Source organism: Mustela erminea, chromosome 14, assembly GCF_009829155.1.
Source record: "Mustela erminea isolate mMusErm1 chromosome 14, mMusErm1.Pri, whole genome shotgun sequence".
NCBI classification, from domain to species: Eukaryota; Metazoa; Chordata; class Mammalia; order Carnivora; family Mustelidae; genus Mustela; species Mustela erminea.
This window is the reverse complement of record NC_045627.1, coordinates 75,989,758-76,004,532: the sequence shown is the minus strand read 5'-3', so window position 1 is coordinate 76,004,532 and position 14,775 is coordinate 75,989,758. Positions and strand designations below refer to the sequence as shown.

The 14,775-nt window shown below is 46.0% G+C and overlaps 1 long non-coding RNA gene across 2 annotated transcripts in view; it reads left to right on the top strand.

Annotated features, from left to right (window-relative positions):
* Positions 1 to 5,584: 5,584 nt before the first annotated feature.
* Positions 5,585 to 14,775, top strand: part of LOC116573631 — a 28,673-nt gene continuing 19,482 nt past the window's right edge. Inside the window, exons 1-4 of one of the 2 annotated variants that reach the window (XR_004278901.1) lie at positions 5,585 to 5,756; positions 8,841 to 9,034; positions 10,644 to 10,803; positions 11,470 to 11,988. This is a non-coding gene — a long non-coding RNA (uncharacterized LOC116573631). Of the gene's footprint in view, positions 5,757 to 8,840; positions 9,035 to 10,643; positions 10,804 to 11,469; positions 11,989 to 14,775 lie in introns of those variants that run through there. The other variant, XR_004278900.1, reaches the window with a different exon arrangement.

Genomic DNA, 14,775 nt, shown 5'->3' with positions numbered 1-14,775 from the left:
AAAATGTATTCATTACCTTTGACCCCATATTCTACCTTTAGAGATCTACCTGAAGGCTAGAATTTTGAAAATAACAACTCCCCCCCCCCTTTTTAAAGATTTATTCATTTATTTTAGAAAGAGAGAGAGCAGGAGGGAGGAGCAGAGGGAGAGAATCTCAAGCAGACTCCCATGTGGGGCTCGATCCCAAGACCCCGAGATCATGACCCAAGCCGAAATCAAGAGTGGGAAGCTCAGTTGGCTGAGCTACCCAGGAGCCCCCAACAACCCTGTTTTTAAAAGCAAAGTCCCCTTCCATGAATGTATGTAGGACCTAAACCTACACGTTACAGCTCTTCTCTTTCCCATCATTTTATAATATCGTAAAGAGAAAGGGCTTGTAGTCAGATTATTGAGTCCCTCGGAGAGAAACAACAGGGAAGTTACTTAACCTTTCTGAACTTCAGTTTCTTAATCTTTAAAATGGGATTTTGAAGTTAGAGCAATTCTTGTAGTTGAGGGAGGACACCTACGAATCACTAACTACCATTATGCATTTAGGATTCTGGTAGAGAATGGGAATCTGGCAGAGGAGGAGAGAGGGAAGGAATCTGAAGGAAATCCTAAGGATCTTGGTATATGATGGAGAAAAGTGGGCACCGTGAAGCACAAAGTAGTCCAAGTGCTCACATGGGAAATGGAAGCCTCTAGGAGCTAAGTATTGATCAGCCTAGGCAAATAAATAAATAAATAAATAAATAATTATTTGACCATCCAAGCTTTTGGGACACATCTATAGTGAAGGAAGCACCTAAACTTTTGCTCCGCCTTTGCCTGAAATATCTGACATGCCAGTGAGCAATGCCCACCTTCCGGTGTGAGACACATAGCACTTGTGTCAACCTAAAGGCTCGTGGTGTCTCTGCCTACTGGAGGAAACTCAAAATGGGCATAGAGACTTGGCGGGCAGGACAACGCCCAGGTGGGGTGATGTTTAGCCTCTCCCAGATTCCCACTGAAGAAACACGAACCGCCTGCCTTAGAGCTGGAAACTACGGAGGACTGGCGGCCATGTGCCGGGAACACGGAGGAAGTTCTGTCATCTATAGCTCAGACTCCAGCAGATTAAAGAAGGGATGACTCCGTGTGGGGCTGACTGTGTAAGGCAGACCATGGGCAAACTCCCTGCCCCGGAGAACCCAGTCTGAAACACTTCAAAGCCTGACCCACCATATCTGTGAATTCCTGGGGCTTATGTTCTCACGATCCCTCTGTCTCTCCCCCCTGGGGCCCCACACCACCCCTGCTTGGCCCCATATCAGTCTGGCCAGAAACTCCAACCCTTCAACACTTTCCACAGAGTATTCCCTCAGAACAGGCATGTCATGAGCTCAGTGGTCTTAAGTCGGTTGGTTCCCTCCCGCCCCTGCCTCTGGGACAGCTTTGCCTCCCAGGGGACATCTGTGAGTGTCTGGAGACATTTTTGGTTGTCACAACTGGGGGAGGGATGCTAGTGGCTTCTAGAGGGTAGAGCCCAGGGATGCAACAGCCCACCACGACAAAGAATGATCTGGTCTGGGGCGCCTGGGTGGCTCAGTGGGTTAAGCCACTGCCTTCGGCTCAGGTCATGATCCCAGTGTCCTGGGATCGAGCCCCACATCAGGCTCTCTGCTCGGCGGGGAGACTGCTGCCTCCTCTCTCTCTGCCTGCCTCTCTGCCTACTTGTGATCTCTCTGCCAAAAAAAAAAAAAAAAAAAAAAAAAGAAAGAATGATCTGGTCCTATGTGTCAATAATATTGATATCAAGAAACCGTGCCTGAACTAAAGATGTGAGTGAAGGCGATGAGGCTGGTGTTGGCGCCCAGTGCATGGGTGTCTTACAATTTCTGTGTCTTCCCTTCCTCCTTGTATTTTCTCTGCTCCCCCTCCGCCCCTGCCCTCTTACTTCTCAGGAGCAAAACCAATTCCTCTCCCTGCCTCATGGTCCCCAGCGAAGCCATCCCCTTCAGTGCTGAGAGTATGTCTCTGGCGTTTCATCCACTCTGCCAAGCAGCTCGTCAAATTCTTTCCTCTAAACACAGCGCTCTCCCTAAGAATACCGGTTAGTGTGACCTCTCCCACCCGCATCTCACTACACACTCAAGTAAAGGGGCCACTTCTCTGGGAAATGGAAGAGGCATAGACCCTTCCCAGCCTTTGGGGAACAGCACATTCCTGCACCAGCACTTGGGGTGGACAGCGGTGCCAGGCAGGGTCAGGGACCCTGGGGTGGCTGCTCAGAGGATGGCGGTGTCAGGCAAAGCGTGTGTGTGGCTATACTCATGGACAGGGTCTCTGGCCTGAAGGTGAAGGTCTTCTCCCCAGCCCCCACCGGGCTCTCTGCCGAAGCTGCTGGATTATGGAGAAACCAGAGTGAACCTCTTGTGTAAGAAAACCAACAGGTGGGGGCGCCTGGGCGTCTCAGTCTGTTAAGCATCTGCCTTCGGTTCAGGTCCTGATCCCAGGGGTCCTGGGATCTAGCCCTGCACTGAGCTCCCTGCTCAGTGGGGAGCCTGCTTCTCTCTCCCTCTCCCACTCCCACTGCTTGTGTTCCCTCTCTAGCTCTCTGTCAAATAAATAAAATCTTAAAAAAAAAAAAAAGAAATCAAACAGGTGGCCCCATCATGTTAGAAAGACTGTACCTCCACTCCCACTGGCACATCCACCTGTCTCTGGAATGCTTGACTCAGGATACATGTGACACAGACGACTCCAAGTTCTAAAGAAAAGTGCTCTTGGGAGGAATCAAGCAAACATGCAAAACAAACAATGAAATAAACTCAGTGCAAAAAAAAAGGTTTAACTTGAGTTCGAATAAGGTCCAAGAAGACACGTCTGCTGGGACAACGGCCAAGGTGATCTTGGGGAGGAGGTGTCCGAGAGCAGGTGGGGAGATCTCTAGGTGGGAACTGCGATTGCTACACTGCAACCCCCGGGGGTAGGAGGGAGGGTGGTGCTTGATAGGAATTTCAACTCAGGGGCCCCTGGGTGGCTCAGTGGGTTAAGGCCTCTGCCTTCCGCTCAGGTCATGATCCCAGGACCCTGGGATGGAGCTCCCTATCCGGCTCTCTGCTCGGCAGGGAGCCTGCTTCTCCTTCTATCTGCCTGCCTCTCTGCTTACTTGTGACCTCTTCTATCAAATAAATAAAGTCTTTAAAAAAAGAAAAAGAATTTCAATTCAGCGAAGGAGAAGATAAAATTGAGAAATTCTCCCAGAACCCAGAGGAAAAATAAAAAAGAGATCATGGGACAAGTTTAATAATAAAAAAGTATTATTTTAAAAAATAGGTCGGGGAATAGAAGGGAGTGAAATGGAAGCAGAAAGGGGCAGGGAAAGACACTCAGAACTGCTATAGTTAATAAAATAAAAAAAGGTGGTGAGGGAATGAGGATCTTCCTAGAAAGGGTGAATTCAGACCTAATGAGGAAGTACAGTATGTCCTGAGAACAGGCGGAAATAAACCTATTAAAGCAAGATTCAAGCAAAGAGTGAGGCCTGCCCGGGCCCAACCCACTCTGGCCAGCAGCACCTTGCTGACACTATTTGGAGAGCATCTGCATAGCGACCGGCCCGCATCCCCCCACCCCCCACACTACCTGCAGGAGTTCTCTAATCTGCAGCTGTAAGAAAACAATAAAAAAGATCCCATAAGAATAACTGGAAACCATCCTGATTAATGGAGAATTGTGGTTTATTGCAATTAATGGAAGAAAAATATAGATTGCACACATGCATCTTATGTACATGTGTACCTGCACTCCTGACCTAGATGATCATTATATTAATTTCCTGAGCACAGGGAACTGGTGAAAATCCTCTGGTGTAGCTGAGGAAAAAAAAAGTACCTGTTTTGCTCTAGTCTGGATCCTTTTCTGCCTGGGTCCAGGGTATGCGGCTGCTCCCTTTTTGTAGGTCTCATGCTGGTCTGAGAGGTCACGGTCATCGTCTGTGGTTTTGGCCCATGTCCTTGTTCACGGTGATTTGTTTTGTTTTGTTTTGTTTTTTTACATTTCAAGGAATTGTTTTACTCAAGCTTTTGAGATGCAAGTTGTCATTAGGAGCTTTGCTCCCACCAGAGTCTCATTTGCATTATATTAGCTATTGTTAGTTGTGTGTTGAGATACAGCAATATTTTTCTTTTTTAATTGAGGCAAAATGGACACACAGCATTATATTAGTTCCAGGTGCACAACATCATGATTCAGCATTTGTGTCCATTATGAGATGATCATCATCACAATAGGTCTGGCTAAGTATCTGTCATCTTACATAGTTACAACATATTCTTTTTTCTTGTGATGAAAACTTTCGAGATCGATTCTCTTTGTAACTTCCAAGTATGGGCGAAATAGGTGAAAATGATTAAGAGGAATAGACTTCCAGTTATAAATCAATCCCCCCCCGCCCAGGACAGTCTTCTCACCACCAGCCTGTCTGTCCCTGCTGTCTCCCACCCCTGGGGGCATGAGCTCCTGGGACTCTGTCCCACGCCGGCTTGCTCTAAGATGCAATGTCGAGCTCTTTACCACCCTGCATATATTATGCCAAAAGGAGGTGTTAACTCTGCAGCATTTGGTGGGGGAAATAAATTCCTAATTGGAATCTGAGAGGAAGACGTTTCCCTAGGTTGTAGAGACCTGGTCTCCATCAGGCTCCCCATGTAGTGCCTTAAAACACCCTTCCGGCTGCTACAGCTTGGGGTTTCCTACGGGAAACTCATGCCTGATCCCATGTGGATGCAGCAGCATCACTCAGTGCTGTGTCAGCCCTCAAAATCTGTCACCAGCCTCCTGAGAATGAGCTCCAGAGGGATGGAAGTGACTCCCTGCTCAGGCGTTCTGAGTTAAACAAATGTGGACTTAGTAGCCAGTTGGGAGGGAGTCACCAGAAGATTGAGAACATCTGCAGAAGCTGGAAAACCCACTCGATCCCTTGCCTGCTTTTGCAAACCCGGAGAATTCCTGCAGCTCCGAAGTCTTAAGGCAGAAATGAGAAGCAGTTGTGAGCTCAGATAATGCTGGAATGTCTTCAGAAGAAAAATCCCAGAAGAGTCGATTATGTAGAAAGGGTTGAGGTACTCTCACTTTCATTTTTATTCTTATATATTATTTAGATTTTAAATAATCAGCTACATCTTTTATTCTTCTATGTTTTTAAGCCTGTTAAAACAAAACAACAACAACAACAACAAAAGGGGGATTCTTGGCCAGGAACACAGGGGTGCTAGGCTCGGACACTCGGTCTCTAAGTCTTGCAGATCCTTGAGTAGCCGAGCCTGACAGGACACATTAATCAGGACAGGGGACTAGCGTGTGAGGACCCGGAGAGTGTGAGGTGGAGGAAGAGTCCTGGCCTCGGGCAGGGAGAAGCCCAGGGGAAGCCTTGAACTCTGGTTTTGATGTGAACTCGTACAGCGGATTCCCTTACAAGACAAGCGGTGGTAGAGTACCCTAGTAACTGTCCTTAGCAAATTCCACGACGGCGCCTTTGGTAGTCTCCTCCCACGGGGGGGCGGGGCTCTGGGTTTGGTCATATGACTTGCTTTGGCCAATGGGCTGTCAGCAAATATGGCGCGCAGTCCCAGAAGCCTGGCTGTTTGTGGCCCGGCTGACGGTCAATACCGGCTTCCGGAAACGCGATGTGAGGCCGCGTTAGGCCACCTAGCCCCCCTGAACCACCTGATAGATGAATTTCACAGCTTGAGTGACTCCGGTCGGGCCTGCAGATGAAGCCCTAGGTAGGCCCAGCCCAAACGGCTGACCCACATGATCCTAAGAAAACAAACACCGTCGTTGTTTGAAGCCACCAAGTGTCCGGATGTCTATTGCGTGGCAGGATCCAGCTGGTTACACCGTGTCACAGGTCTGGTTACATTTGCGTGTAGCACCTTGCTCTGCCCACATTCCGGGGTTGATAAATGAATCCTTTTATGGGTTTTATTTATTTATTTATTTTAAGACTTTATTTATTTATTTGACAGAGAGAGAGATCACAAGTAGGCAGAGAGGCAGGCAGAGAGAGAGAGAGGAGGAAGCAGGCTCCCCGCCGAGCAGAGAGCCCAATGCGGGACTCGATCCCAAGACCCTGAGATCATGACCTGAGCCGAAGGCAGCAGCTTAACCCCCTGAGCCACCCAGGCGCCTCTCCTATGGGTTTTTTTGAAGGAGGCCCGGAATACGAGGATGAAAAGTAGTATGGCACAGTTAGGGTTAAGCGTTTAATCTCCCTGTGACTCGTTTATTTCTGGATTGGAGGTCTTCTGTCACCAGGTGTAGGTAAGGATGGGTGATGTCCGCGACTTCTCTTTTCCTTCCACGGGCACCAGGAGGTCAGAAATGAATTTTCAACCAAAGGAGAGAACTTTACCCAGTTCCCTATGTGCGTTCTTCTCTCCAATGAGAGAGTTCGAGGGCTTTGGGAAGAGGCCCGGGTCCCATCTGAACTACCAAAGGGTTCGTGTGGCGGAGCCCCAAGGCTCCTGGGTTGAGTCCCTCCCTGGGAACTCACCAGACAGGGCTGCTAGAGGCCACGGATGACTTTGCATGTGTTTTCCCCCTTCCCGTGGAGAGGGAAGGAGGAAGGTTATGTGGAGGGGGTGGACATGCATCTGAATTTCGTGAGGGGTGGGAAAGAGCTTTGCAGCTTCAAAATATAGTCTCCGCAAGCTCTCAAACAGGCATTTTGTCTTTGGGCCCTGTGCTTGCACAATATAGCCAATCACTTAATTGATTTGTTAATGTTTACATTTATAACGATTAAAAAGCATAATTTAAAAATGAAACAGACCCTTTAAACTAGAGCCTTTTTTCTCAAGTGATTTGTTTAATGAAGCATATTTTTCTTATCTCTTCTCCATGGAGAGGCCAATCCAGCTACAGTTCAGTTGTCAGGTTTCTCAAAAATGGGTGCCCTGTTTGCCCCCAACATGGGCAGTGCATGCACGGATCTGTCTTCACCTCTCGCAGAGGTCTTAACCTTTTCTTCTTTCCTGCAGCCTTGCCCACAGTAGGAGAAATAGCAGTCATCTGAGGTGGTTTGTTGTGCTGGTGCCCCTTCTAAAAATCTTTCAACAGCTGCTTAGGACATTAGGAGAGATCCTGGGACATGTTTCCCCAGGGGAACACCTAATGGCACCCCAAATGGAGTACCTTCCTTTGGGACATCCTAGGGCTGCCCTCTGGGAGTGCACCCTTGGTTTGCTTGAGGCCTTTTGGGCATTCCAGGCTTTGCCATGATGGGATGTCAAAGGCTTGGGTTTATAGGACCTCTGGAGGTTCACCATCAGAACCCCTCAAGAATGAGTGTCTTATTCACAATTTTCAACTATCTATTTATTCAGTAAGAAGTCAATCAAAAACTACAGCCTATTACAAATGATCTGGTTTACTCAGTGTAGAAGCTGTTAAAGAAACACGAGATAAGAGTCTCTGGTTCAGAACATGAATGTTCTATATATTAAGAGAAAAAAAGTCAAGAATGATAAGAGGGAAGAAACGGAAGGCAAGTGTAAATAAAAACAAATAAGCCCAACAGTATTTCAAAGGAATAACACAACCATTGCTGAGTAGAGGTAAGGGAGGGAGAGAATGAACCCAAATCATTTTCAAACACCATACTTTGACTCCATACCCTCAGTCCAGGAGGGGAAAAACAGCTGCCTACAAGTCTCAAACCGCTTTTAGTAGATTTATTTTGTGTAGTGACACAGGTGTGGAATGGGACACATGAGTAAATAGGTCAGTATCTTAGGAGCCAGGGTCTGCGTGGTAAAGAAAGGGCTGCGCAAATATAGAATGGAGGAATGCAAGGAAGTACTGAGATTGGTCTGGGGTAATTGGTCTGGGGTATCAGTGAAACTCATGATTTCTATTCTAGACCTTTGACCTTTGGTTTCTGTCCTTTGATCACTTTCATCTATACCTCTTCCCATCCTGTTCCAGTCCCAGAGAATTTCCTTCACATCACTTCAGTGTATTCAAACCCTACCTCTTCTCCACAAAGTCTTCTATCTTCTTTCCCCCTGGATGGGAGCCATTTCTTCTCCAAGTGCACGTGGTTCCATAACAGAAATTCATTAAAAACACGTGAACATTTACCTTAGAATAAAGTTACTTATGAGAGTCTTACCTTACCGACTATACGCACTTTTTGATGAAGGACTAGCGTCGGATCCTTCTTTCTTTCTCACAGGGTACCCAGGAATTTAATAATGACTTATTCAGTGAAGAAGGAAGGGCTTATTTAAATAAGAATAACCAAAGCATTCTACAAAAATCTAACACACACCAAGGAGCGAAGATGTTCCCTGATAATGAATCTTGGTTTTATTAAGCTCCCTGTGGATCTGTAGGGTGATATGTCCTTCAGAAAGTTAAGTTGCAGGACATGCTAAAAGAGGTATAATATTTAGAACAAGGGAGGTGATTAGGCCAATCTATTTGCCTTCAGCAAACTATTTTCTGATGTTTGACTTTTTGGGGATTCAGTTATTTTTGACCAAAATTTAAGAGCCTTGCGATCTGCATGCTCAAAACCATGCCATGAGCAGAATGGAATGAATGGGATTGGTTGGACAGAGAGAGAGAGAGACTTCTGGGGAATGGAAGGGGCCAAGAGAAGGGAAGATGCACTAAAGTTGACTTTAAGCATCTGAAAAGATGCTATATGGAAGAAGGATTAGATTTACTTTGTGTCATCCCAAGGAACTTTTGGTGGAGATGGGTGGGAGGGAGATTTTTGCTTCAGCATAAGGAAGGGCTTTCTGACAAATAGTTATCTAACTGGGAATGGTCTTTTGGGGTTGGTATTATCTTCTCAACAGTGAGCTGGGAGAGCTGGTCCACTCCGTGGTATAGGATAGTCATGTCATGGGATTAAATTGTATGACTTCCGGATACCTTCCACCTCGAATTTCCTATGACTCTATGATGCTACTTAAGAAGACAAGACCCAAGAAACACTTAATGAACAACAGCATATGTGATGAAATACAGCCAATGAGTCCCAAAGAGCCAGGTAAGAAGCAGTAGTCCTGGGGTCGGGCTTCACAGGGAAGTGGGTGGATTAAACACGGGACGGGGCGGGGTCGGGGGAGATAGGAAACTTTTGGCGGAATGCCCGGCATAAGCCAAGGGGAAGGTCTGTGCACAGCAGTGAGGCAGAGATGGGAACATGAGCCAAGAAATGATGTTCTGTAGGAATGTGGGATCGGGTTGTGCTTTGAAAGTTTATCAGAGGAATTAATTCAAACAAACAAAACAACCATGCCCTGCATTTGAAGTTCTAGTTCTTATTTCTGTCCATTACTAGCTGAGTGAGTGTGAGCAGATCATGTTTTCTGGACCCTCACTTCACCACTTTGCAAATCAGTAGACTGTGTGGAATGGTGGAGATTCCTTCTGCTCTATCAGGCAGTGGCTTCTCGAGATAAATGATTGGCTGCCCCTATAGCAGATTCATGAGCAAAAGAGGGACAGGAGAGGAGTATTGGGGGAAGATTAATATAATATGCAAGGTAGATTGAAGTTGGAAGGGACCAAAGTTGGGAAGAACAGCCAAGAGGCAATTCCAGTAACAGTTTCTCAAAATAATATCATTCAACTTTAATATTGTTTACTCAGAGTTTTCTGCCACCTTGTCAGGAAGGATGAAGTTTGGTCCCCCTCTATGACAATTTTCTTTCTAGGTCAAATGAATTTCCTGTCTTCTTGAGGAATTAAAAAAAAAAAAATGCCATACAGATAATACCATCACTCTATCCACTGCACCAGGGACCGAAGTCTGATTTTTACATTCTGTCATAAGAATGCTTCCCATGAGGGCTCCCTTAGCAGCATTTCTCTGCTGCCATGTCCTGCAAAATATTCAGCACCATCCAAACAAGTACTGAGACAGAGAAACTTTTACACATCATTTTTTCTCAGCCATCATGAAGAGATGGCCCGATCCAAACCTGGCTGGCCAGAAAATTCAGAATACCGATCTCTTAGAGCTGCCAGGCAATTTGTTTTGTGATGAAGTTTCATCCCGAATTGCAGAAGAGTTCTTGCCATGACAGCGTACTCTGGTTCTTAAAATAAAGTGCTCTCCACGCAGAGCTGAATGCCCAGGGCTGCTCACAGGAGGCGGTGACTCCTGTCCAGGTCACCGATTTGCAGCTGGCCAGACTGAGAAGGAAGGAAAGTCACAGCTGCCTTAGGGTACCCATGGCTGGCGAAGGCCGGGGGTGAGATGGAAGGGGAGGAGAGGGGTCTCTGGTCACTGTAACTGGCTGCTTCAGTGAGCTGGAAACACTAATTAGAGAGCCAGTAGGTTGTAGGTCAGTGGCTGAATGTCTTCAGAGAACGGCCTGACGGTGATATTTTATGACAGATACTGCCTGGTGACTAGTCAGGGAAGCATGAGATGTGTCATTCTACAAGTTCAGCGGGCGGTGGGGTGATGAGAGCTCACACACGGAGTACGAACAAGGTGACTAGAACACATTAAGATGGGGAGAGCCAGGGTGTGCCTCTGGGAACACCTCTTTGGCAGTTCCCTCGGAATGGGTCTCAGCCACCCCAGAACCCCACACCTGCTTTTCTTCCATTTCTGCCTTTCTTCCTTCCCTCCTGTGCCCAAACAGAAAACAGACTCTGGAGAAGGAGGATTTGGGAAGCAAGATCAAATCTGGGTGAAGGTTGAGGATGGGGAGTCATTTCAGTCTCTTCACTCCTAGGTCATCAAGCCCAACGTGAGAAGCGGAATCGATGTGAATTGTGGGCTCACAGCCTGGATCACCTCAGGTACGGCGGCCCCTCTTCTCTCTTTCCCTCGTACTCCTGAAGTGCCGTCTGTGGACCAGTGCTGGTCTGCGGGGGCTTTTCCATCTTGTTTCTTTATTTTACGACCTACAATGAGATAACCACAGAAATGAGGATAAAGCCTGGGAAAACTTGCTTAATAATCTGGCATTGTTGTGACATCCAAGCACATTGTGACTGTTTTACCAACACATTGGTCTCCAGGGGATCGGAAGCTTAAAAACTGGTCCCTTTTCACAAGTAGTTTGAGAAGCCCTGCTTGTGCTCCCTCATGTCCTGAACACAATGTTGACTTAGGCCCGATTGCGTGAGAGTGTCCGCTCTTGGGACACAAACCTCGCAGGAGTTGACAGTCTGGGCTTTGTTTGGCTAGCTGATGATTCGAGGGTGATGGTCTGGCCTTCCCTCGTGTCAAGGCAGATTCCAGAAAGGAAGAGCCCATTTCTCCATCTTCTTTGGTGTCTACCTAAGCCTTTGGCACAGGGCCGAGAACAGAGTAGACACACAATACGTATGAGTTGAAAAAGTTATTACTGTGCAGTCATGGTTGGAAAATTGAGGTAAGAATTGGATAGCTATGTGTGGCTGTAGCAAGTAGGTGACTTCTTGCCTTTCTGTCTCCCTGCTCTTTCTTTGCCCATTCTGAAGATAAACTTCTGGGACCACAGATAGGGACTGGAAAGAACTCTCCTTCTGAATTTGAAAAAAAAAGCCTGAATCTAAAAACAACAGGATTCTGTAAGGACTCTTCAAAGGAAGCCAAACTCTTGCTAGGCGAATCGTGTGGTCTGGTTTATCTGTGAATTATCTTAAAATTTTTCCTGGGGGCTCATGATTGGAGGCAAGGGTTCTCAAGAGTAAATATATACCTTGGGTGCCAGCAGTTGGCAGGGGAACAATTTCACTGTGCTGCTGGACAGTGGTAACCCCTAATAGTCTCGGATAGGAACCAAAGCCTCAGTGTGGCCTCAGCAATCACCTGCCTCTCTTGATTCCCAGATTGCAGGGCAGAGGAACTGAGATGCAGAGAGAGTAAATGAGTTGCCTTTTTAGTCACAAATTGTAACCTTTTTCAAGGATTTATGATGCAAATATAACTTTCTTTGGGCCAAAGTTTAATAATACAAAATCTGACCACCAAAATGAATGCAAAGGATTAACCACAGCATTTGATGTTTATTTGGGTCAGAGGAAGGCCAAAAACATAAGTTGGCAAGAGTGTGTGTCTCAACCTGGGAGAGAATGCATATTATAAGAAGTAACAAGCTAAGGGCCAGGAATCTTGGACCCTGAGGGTATGCTGGCAGTTAAAGGTTCATATCCACTGGAAAATTCTTTTCTTTTCCCCTCCTCTCTCTCCCTCTCCCTCTCCTTCCTTCCTTTCTTTTAAAGATTTACTTATTTATTTTAGAGAGAAGGAGGGGAGAGAATCCCAAGCAGAGATTGGAGCATGATGTGGAGCTTGACCTCACAACCCTGAGATCACCATCTGAGCCCAAACTAAGAGTCAGATGCTTAGCTGCCACCCAGCACCCCTGGAAAATTATTTTCTAAGTCCCATTTTATATAGTATAATATAATATAACTTGATGAGCTCCCATAACCTTCAGGGTGGCCCGTAACCCCTAAGTGCGGAGTTTCTCAGCCTTGGCACTACTGACATTTTGGAATGGGTGACTCTTTGGAGTTGTGGGGGACGGTCCTATACATTGTAGGATATTCAGCAACATCCCTGGCCTCTACCCTTCAGAAGCCAGCAGCCTACCCCCAGTGGAAAATGTCTTTCGATATTGCCAAATGTTGCCCCCCAGTTGAGAACTACTGCTGGGTGGGACGGTTAGAACTAAAAATGTTGTAGTGTGATGATGCACAACACCGTTGTCATTAGGGAAATGCAGACTGAGCCTGCAATGACATTATCCCAGACCTATAAAAAATAGCTAGTGTTTAAAAAAAAATGACAATACGACATGTTGGCAAGGATATCCAGAAACTGGAAGTCTTTTTTTTTTTTTTTTAAGATTTTATTATTTTTTAAGTAATCTCTGAACCCAGTGTGGGGCTTGAACTCATGACCTTGAGAGCATCAGTTGTATGTTCTTCCAACTGAGTTGCCCAGGCACCCTGAGAAACTGGAGTCTTTTTTTTAAGTAATTGTCATTCTACTTTTCAAAAGATTTTATTTATTTATTTGAGAGAGAGAGAGAGAGTGAGAGGGCATGAGCGAGTGGGGGGGGAGCGGAAGGAGAGGGAGAGAGAGAATCTGAAGCAGACGCCACACAGCGTGGAGTGGGATGCGGGGCTCGATCCCATGACTGTGAGATCATGACCTGAGTCGAAATGGTGGGAATGCAAAATGGTACAGCCACTTTGGAAAACAGTTTGGCAGTTTCTTAAAAAACTAAGCATATGGGACTCCTGGGTGGCTCAGTCCATTAAGCCTGTGGCTCTCAGGTCATGATCTCAGGGACCTGGGATCGAGCCCCACATCGGGCTCTCCACTTAGAGGCAAGTCTGCTTCTCCCTCTCCTTCTGCCTACCACTCCCCCTGCTTATGCACTCTGGAGTGCTCTCTCTATGAAAAAAAAAAAATCTTAAAAAAAAAATTAACCATACACTTATTATGTGATCCAGTAGTCTCACTCCTAAGTATTTATAAAAGTGAAACGAAAACTTACATTTGCACAAAAACCTGTGTGTCAGTGTTTACAGCAGTTTCATTTATAATTGCCAAAAAAGTAGAAACAACCAAAATATCCTTCAACCTTTGTATGGATAAACACTATTGGGTTCGTCCATACAACAGAACACTAATTTACAATAAAAAATATTCAGTTACCGATACGTACAACCACAAGGGCAAATCTCACATCCACGGCTTCCCGTAAAGGAAGCCAGTCCCCAAAAGATGGGTGATTCCGTTTATATGACATCCTGGGAAAGGCAAAATTGTAGGGACAGGAAGTAGATCTGAGCTGGAGGTGGGGGGAGGGGTTGTCCACAAAGACACAGAGGAATCTTTTGGGTGACGGAACTGTTGGAAATGTTGTTTATGCTTTGTGATTACATGGGCTCTATGCCTTTGTCAAACTCCCAGGACGGTCTGCCTAAAGGGGTGAAATTTCCTACATGTGATCCATAGATACTACCATGTGCATTAATTTGAAAACATGAAAAATATGTGCCATATTATCAGAATTAAGTTAACTAAAATAACTATAGTTCTCAATCTTTTCCAAGCTAAAAATTCACACTGTTCTTAGCCAAATGGGCAGAAGACAAGTGGTAAAATATTGTTTCCATAGCAAAGGCCCAGACATTGTGATTTAATATTCCTTAGGTATTCCTTAAGTACAGTAAATGGCCTGGACACCATCTAGCCTCTATAGAAAGCAGACAGTCCTTGCCTTACATATAAAAACAAACCTTCAGCATCAAGCTCTAGCCCATTAATTGGCCTCAGACAGGTCAGGCTCCTATTTTTAAATGCAAATATATGTGGTCTGGGGGTCAGATGTTATCAGAGACACATCTTGGGCAGGACCCACATCTTACACTTCTTTGTATTCTAGGGCTTCTCCTAAGAGCAAGTGTTTAACAAGTGTTTGATGGTGATGGTGGTGGTGGTGGTGATGTTGGGAACAAGGCACAGGACAGTGTAACCCTGCTGTGGTTTAAGGGTTTACCTTCACCTACATCGAGCCTTTTAAAAAGGCCAGCTTTGGATGGAAGAAGAGTGGAAAGTGGATCTAGAAGGACAGAAGGGAATATCCAGCATTCTTCCCGATCACCTCAGTGTGAGAAAGTTCTCTGGATGAGAAATCAAGAATTTTAATTGGTAAGCTTTCTCATCTTGAGATAAGAGTATGTCTTGGGTCCCACTGAGCCATCTTCAGGGCTGGGATTACAGCTCCCCAGAGGGAGTATTTTAGCCTGAATCCCCTACTGAGCTGC